Source organism: Pteronotus mesoamericanus, unplaced genomic scaffold (genome assembly GCF_021234165.1).
Source record: "Pteronotus mesoamericanus isolate MK-2021 breed Mesoamerican mustached bat unplaced genomic scaffold, CSHL_Meso_final scaffold_99, whole genome shotgun sequence".
NCBI lineage: Eukaryota > Metazoa > Chordata > Mammalia > Chiroptera > Mormoopidae > Pteronotus > Pteronotus mesoamericanus.
The window spans coordinates 5,802,878-5,810,849 of NW_026555330.1; positions in this window are offsets into that span (position 1 = coordinate 5,802,878).

Below are 7,972 nucleotides of genomic sequence, written 5' to 3' on the forward strand. Positions count from 1 at the left end.
CTGTCTTCAACAAGAATCCTTTAAACCAGTTTAGACAGAAGCCCCCTTTCCCCTGATGTTTCCTCTTAGTGACTTTCCGCCACTGACGCTGACCCTGCTCCCTGGCTATAAATTCCCACCCACTTGCCCACGCTGTATTCAGAGTTGAGCCCAACTGCAAAACACACTGTAGTCGTCCCCATACTTATCATGATGGTCCTGAATGAAGTCTGCCTTACCATGCTTTTTTATTTTTAAGATTTTATTTATTTTTAGAGAGAGAAGAAGGGCGGAAGAGAGAGAACATCAATGTGTGGTTGCCTCTCGTGCGCCCCCACCTGGGATCTCAGCCTGCAACCCAGTCATGTGCCCAGACGGAATCGAATGTGTGACCCTTTGGTTCGCAGACCAGCACACTCAATCCACTGAGCCACACCAGCCAGGGCTGCCTTACCATGCTTTACCAAATGTCATTGAGTAAGTTTTTAACATTCCACATCTTCAACCATACTTATACCCCAAAGCCTAGACCAAAGAACCCCACCTCCAGGAGGCAATCCCCAACTCTCCAGTCAAAAGAGACATCGTGCCCTGGTTGGGTAGTCCAGGTGGTTAGAGTATTGTCCCAATACACCAAGGTTGAGGGTTCAATCCCCAGTAAGGGGCCATATAAGAAGCAACCAAGGAGTACATCAATAAATGAAAGAACAAATTGATTCTCTCTCTCTCTCTCTAAATAAGTAAATGTTTTTAAAAATTAAAAATAAGAGATATTTTCCTTCCTCTGCATTTTCACAGGCCCTCATCTTTATCACCCTTATCATGTCAATGCCTTTCTATCTTGTATTACAGGGACTACTGGTCATCTGATTTCCTCACTGGATGGTCCACTCCTTGAGGGTAGGGTCTCTGTTCATTCATGAGCACCAACAATGTGCCAGGCAGGGTTCTAGTCACTGCCTATACAGCAATAAACAATTCACCGGAGTCCCTGCCACCACACAGTGACATTTTCCTTTGGGAAAACAGATAATAGGTAAATGAACAAGAAAGACTCAAGTAAAATCAAATACTATGCCAAACCTTAGAATAGAGTGTTGTTATTTCAAGTGATTAGGTAGATTCTTAAACTGGATGCTCAGTGAAGACATCCCTGAGCAGGTGACCTTTAAGCTGAATTCAAAGTTGAAGAAATACCAGGATGCAAATTCAGAGAGAGAGCATTCCAGGCAAAGTGAACAGCTAGGAGAAAGGAGCAGAGAAAAGTAACGGGAATCTATCACAAACTTACACAAATTTAATGGTGTATGTCAAATATATTTCAATTAAAAAAGAAAAGGAGGAGAGTCTGGAAAAGAAGAGGGCTGACCCTGAAGCTAATGAAGTATAAGCTTCCAGAGATCCTCCTTGGAGATGCTTCTAAAACCTTGTACAGATTCGTCATTTTCTAATTTTTTTCTACTCCCCCATGGCCCACAACTTGTGTAAACTTCAGGTCCCCGCAAACTGGGTCTGCCTGTGGGAGCATAGGGGAGGACAGAGGTAGATAACGTGTTTAGAGACGAATGCAGGGATCAGGCCTGAGTACTTTGTGATGAAGGCTGAAGAGCTTGGATTTTATTCTAAGTATAATTTGAATCCACTAGAGAGTTTATAGCTGAAGTGAGATACAAACTGATTACAAATTTTCCAATTTGACTCTGGCTGCCCTGTGGAGAATGGATCATAGGGAGGCAAAAGTATAAGCAGGGAGACTTACACCTTAGGAGGTGACAGGACTAGGGGGAAGCCTTGAAAATACTGAAAAATGGTCAGACATGAATACAAAGGCTTTCACATGAATGGTTATAAGGACTTTATTTGTAATTGTCAAAACTGGAAACAACCAAATATCCCTCAGCTGGGAAATGGGTAAACAGGTGGTATATCCACACAATGAAATTCCACTATGCAATAAAAAGGAACGAATTATTAGCATTTGCAATAGCATGGATGAGTCCCAAATGCATTATCTAAGTAAAAGTAGCCAAACTCAAAAGGCTTTCTAGTTTATGATTCCATTTACATGACATCCTTGCAAAAGTAAAACTATATGGAAAGAAAGCAAGCAGCAGCTAAGAGAGCCGCCATATTAGAGAAAGTGGACCCAACCATTAGCTCCGAGGTCAGAATGGAGCAGCCTGGCACTTACAGGGAAAGGAACCCACAGAGAAAGCAAGGGAGTGGCCTAGGCTGATGAAAGGGTGGGAGGAGGGGTGGTCAGGATTCCCGAAGAGTCAGGATGAGAAACCATTTAGGTGTCCACTCAGCTAGACCCAGACTCAGGGAGTGGAAATGAGGGCGACGTGTCCAGCAAAGACATCACTCTCCCCATGTCCATCTTCAATCCAGGCAGGGAAGAGAACAGGGAGGTCTTAATGAAACCGACGCCCCATTCCTTTCACCTTTCATCTACGATTAGACTCATGGTATTGTACCAGGGTGGGCCGCGAGGGAAACGTCAGAGATCTGGGAAATAGGAGAAGAGGATGCGGGGACATGAGAGACTGGGGGAGCCGAGGCAACTGATTTGTTTAGAGGGCTTCCTACCAGGACCAGGACTACCGTGAGGGAAGGAGGCATGACACTGGCACCACCTCGAGATCATACAAATGCAGAGTCGGTCCCTGAGAGTGAGTGCCTCCCAGCCTGGTACCCGAGGTGCCGCACTTGCCACACTCTAGTCCCAACGAGGACCCCACACCAATTCCCCTTTAGCTCTAACCGCGCCCTAAAAATAAACAAGAAGAGAGAGGGAAGCCACAAGGTCTGGTCTCCCTTGCTGGGCTGCTGTTTGACTCGCACTGAGTTTCTGACACGGCTCTCTCTGATCTGTGCTCTCAAACCCTTCGTTGGGATCCCAGTACGAAACAAATCCCTCCCCACATTCTAAGCAGAAAGGTTCACTCACTTCTATCAACTCACCCTTCAGACTCATCCCACACTCGCCCCCTGCCAATCAGCACTGCAGCTCCTCAGACAAGCTTTATTACGCATGTCAACCAGCTCTATATTGACAGGATATGAGTTGAGCCTTCTCAAACCTCCAGTTATCCACTTTCCAGTGCAGGACTGAATGGTAATTTGAGCCCCACTCCCAGCTATATTCATATAGATTCCTCCATTCTCTCATGCCCTAATGTGATCTCAAAAGCCTGGAAGTGTCTTTAATGCTTAAAATCAAGGATTGGGGAATACATCCTGAAACGCCCTGATCTGGCTTCCCATGACTATATGAGTCCCTCATATAGCCAGTGTCACACTAGGGACAGGGTGCAGAAGTCCTAGACCTGAAATGAGGGCTCTTGCCACCCCTCCCCTCCTGTTCCTGTACCACACAGATCCCCAGCTTTGGCGTCGGGAGGGCCAGTTGGTGTCTTTCCTGGAACTCTCAGTTGGCTCCACATCTAACCTGTGCAAAAATATGATGAAACCTGAACCCACGACTGAATTAGACTAAAGCCACTGCTTTAGCCTGGTGACTATTTAAACTGAAATGCATTTTTAGCTCTAAATATTTCATGACAGGTGAGCTGAGTAGAACCAGCATGATTTATTAATGGCTGGTCACCTATCGTGGGTATTAATATATTTTTGCTGCACAGTTTCAGCAGAAGGATATTAGCTTCAAGGGACAAATCTAATGCGGGCCATGGGTATTATCCAAACTCACTTTAACTTTTGACAAAACTTCTTCGAGGAACTTATAAGGAGAGCCTTTCAGTCAGCATCCATGGGGGGTGGGGGGTGGGGGGTGGGGCATGAGGCACAGTCATGTGCCAAGCAAAAGCAGGCCGGGCTAAGATGTAGCTCTCTTTAGCAGAGACATTAATTTCTGACATCTGAATTGTAGCTCAACATGTGTTGTTATTCAACAAGGGATTGAAAAGAAGTAAATAGGCTTAGTTATATGCTTAGTTGTCATTAGGGGGGATTTAGGCTGCCATGAGAGAGGCTCACAGTAATCAACAGTTCTAGTTTCTCTCGGTGGATGCTGTTTTCATCCTGTGACTGCCTCTCTTACACTGCTCCTTTGGGCTACCCTGCCAAACCTATTCAATGGCTGGGGCTCAGAAGGAGGAACCAAAACCCCTCTAGGTGTCCTAAGGATTTTAACCAGAAAGGGATTTGCTATAGCACATTCAAAACTGTTGGAAGGGCTGGAACAGAGGGATAACTGGACTCCATAGATCTAATGACCTTTGAGGCTGTCAGCCCAACCTTGACCTTCCCGTAGTTTGTTGTCACGTACACGTTAACTGACTATTAAGGGAATTAAGAAACTATTAAACAATATTCTAAAAATATAAAACCTACTCTATCCTGCATTATATTTTTCATAAAATTCTGGCTTCTCCAGAATATTTTGTATTGGCCCTGGCTGGGGAGTTCCATTGGTTAGAGCATCGTCCTGATTCACCAAGGTTGCAGGTTCGATCTCCAGTCAGGGCACATACAAGCAGCAACTAAAGAATACATATAAATAAGTGTAACAACATGTCGATGTTTCTCTCTCCCCCACTTACTCTCATATTGATAAATTTTTTTAAAAAAGAATATTTTATATCAACTTGAGCTGCTGCAGCCCTAGATGAATGTGCGTTTTTCATCCAACCTTTATCAGAATTGGGTATTTTCATTAAACATTTTTCCTGACATTTTTATACTGAGACATTTTCATTATTAAAAATATTTTTAAATCTTCTTAGAAGATTTCCTACCATACAAGAACAGACACTTGTGTAGTAGGCTACTCTTCATTTTCTGTTTGTGAGTTGTCTCTTCACATTCATTGCCCATCTATTGAGGGCCTATTTTAAGCATAACTGTAAATGCAGTATTTCTGTGGTGTAGATTTTAACCCTTTTAGACTTGTTAATAATACAAGTATTACTTCATGTTTTCCAAACAGGTTCTTTCTTTTTATGTCATTCACTAGTATAGGACACCCACTAGTACCTATACATACATATAACTGCTATATAAATAACATGATATTAACAGTTATATTGTATTAAGCCCCTATTCTGTGCTAGACAGCAGGTTGTTGATATACAATCTCTCCTATAATTTTCCAAACAATTCATTTTACAAAAGAAGTCTGAAAAGCTAAGGAACTTGCACAAGAGGTTTTATGACATGGACATGATTTACATGCAGGTCTTTCTGACTCTCTATGTTCAATTCACTCATGCTTCAGTCTTTCTAACTGAATAATCCTTTAGTTACATTTTTTGATCAATATTTTTCTGCAGTTATTGAGCTGGGCATGTGATTTCTCTCCTATATCCTGTTGACTGGTAAACTACATTGATCTCTAAGATAATTTATCTTTATATTAATATTTTTAAATGTTTATAGTACATATGAATATAATAAAGAGAATGAAAACTACAAAATTAAATTAAAATACTCCATTATGACTTAATCAGCATAAATGGACTATGCTGCAGGAGAAAATATACAACAAAAGTTTAATGACTTATAAAACAAAGTTTAAGTTCTCTGATGTGGGTTAGTAGGGGCTCTTCTCCATCTAGTAATTCAAAGTGTTCTTTACCTCAGTATGTCGCTACCATACTTTTAATCTTTCTGTTTGTTCTTCCTTGTTGATGTTCTAAGATTTCTTATTAAATCGTTTTTTGTTTTCTTTTTTATTTAGAGTATTCCCTTTAGCCATCCTTCTGGGGTAGGGCTGCTGGACAAATACTTTTTAATTTTCCTCCTCTGAAAACATCTTGACTTCTCCTTCATTCCTGATGGATATTTTTGCTGCATATAGAATTCTGGGTTGACGATTCTTTTGTTTCAGCGCTTAAAATGTGTGCCACCTCCTTCTGGCCTCCATGGTTTTTGATGAGAAAACCTGCTGCCATTCAAATTGTTTATCCCCCTGTAGATAATGCATCTTTCATCTTTTGCTGATTTCAATATTTTTTCTTAGCTCTTAGTTTTCAGAAGTTTGACTATGTGTCTTGGCATGGATTTCTTTGGGTTTATGCTATTTGCGGTTTATTCATTTTCTTGAATCCGTAGGTTTATGTCTTTTGCCAAATGTAGTTTATCTTCGGCCATTTTTAAAAATACGTTTTCCTCTCTGCCTCTTTCTTATTCAAGACTATGGTGACACAACTGTTAGATCTTTTGTTAGCAGTTCCACAAGTCCCTGAGACCATGTTCATTTTGTTTCTGTCCATTTTCTCTCTGTTGTTCACACTGGTTTATTTCTTTTCTATCTTAAAGCTCATAGATTCTTTCTTCTGTTTTCAATTCTGTTGAGCCCATTCACTGAGTTTTAACTTAAAGATATAACTAGGTTATATCCTTTAAGTTCTAACATTTCCATTCAGCTCTTTCTTACCTTCTACTTCTTCACTGAGACTTTCTGTTTTCATTGGCTTCAAGTGTTTCATTGCTCACTGAAACATTACTATGTTGGCTGCGTTAGAACCCTTTGTCAGATAATATTAACATCTGTGTCACTTAAGTGCGGGATATCTAAATTAGTATCTTTTCTCATTCACGTTGAAAGGTTTTTCTGGTTTTTGATACGAGTGATTTTTAAATTTTTTTTTTTATTTTATTAATGTTTAGACAGGGGGAGAGAAATGTAAATGTGTGGGTGCCTCTTGAGCACCCCCTGCTGGGGACCTAGCCCACAACCCCGGCATGTGCCCTGACTGGGAATCAAACTGGCAACCCTTTGGTTCACAGGCCGGCACTCAATCCACTGAGCCACACCAGCCAGGGCTGATTTTTTTACTGACACAAGAACATTGGGGGTACAATGTTGTAAGACCTGGATTTTATCTAAATTTTCTGTTTTAGCAGGCCTTCTCTGACACAGCTATGCTGGGTGTCACCTTGTTACTCTTCACAGAGCAGGCTTTGCTTGGTGTCTGGGATTTCCAGTATGGTTTGCAATGCCCTTAGTGATTTTTCAAAGTATTACTGCGTGCAACAATAAAACCACTGGTGGAGAGGGTGGTGGGGAAGCCCAAGTAAATCAGTCCAGGTATGCCTACCTTGGTGACTCATTTAAGAGAGAATTAGTTGTTAGTAAGAACAGGCTCTGCTACGGTCTGAATGTTCATGAGCCCTTAACATTTTTATGTTGAAATGCTAACCCCAAAAGTGATGATATCAGAGGGTGGGCCTTTCAGAGGTGCTTAAGTCACCAGGGGGAATTTTCATGAATGGGATTAGTGCCTTATAATAAAAAAGTCTCCAGAGAGATCCCTAGGAAAGGTTCTTGAAATGAGTCTTGATAAATACATTATTAGATAAGCAAGCTGTTTGGCCAGATAACCAAACTGTTTACTCCCACCAGTTATTCTTCAGCCTGAACTGCAGGCTAGACCATCACATCTGGAATTAATATCATTTCAGAGCTGTACTGTTTGAGGTACTGTAATTGCATATCAAGATCCTAAGGTGATCGTTTTGACCTCTATACATGTCAGGTTTCTTTAAAAATTTATTAATTTATTTGCTAAAAAACTTAGCTCCCCTGTAACCAACAATCAGTATTGAGCGGATTATGGTAAGAGTTAACACTTTACTTGTAAGCCAGAAGTGAAATGTGTCCAAATTAAACCAAGAGAATAAATACCATCCCTAATCTGAAGAACCCACAGGGCCAGATATGGGAATATTAACTAATCCCATCATTTCTTTGTTTCCTGGATCTTTCCAGTAATATTAAGGATCCTAGAAAAATCTGTAGGGATGTTAAAATATTCTTCCCCCACAACAGCACATGTTCCAGCTCCAGAAGTCTACATCAAACCCGAAGCAACTTTGTTTCATGTCTTAATTTCATTAACCTATTGGATGAAATGTTGCATGGCTTTAGTGTCACTGTCTAGTTCTCCTGCTATTCTCTGCCATAAAATGTAGCATTCTCTGCACTTCTCAGGTCTTTTATAAACTATATTAGCCAAATCACAAGTAA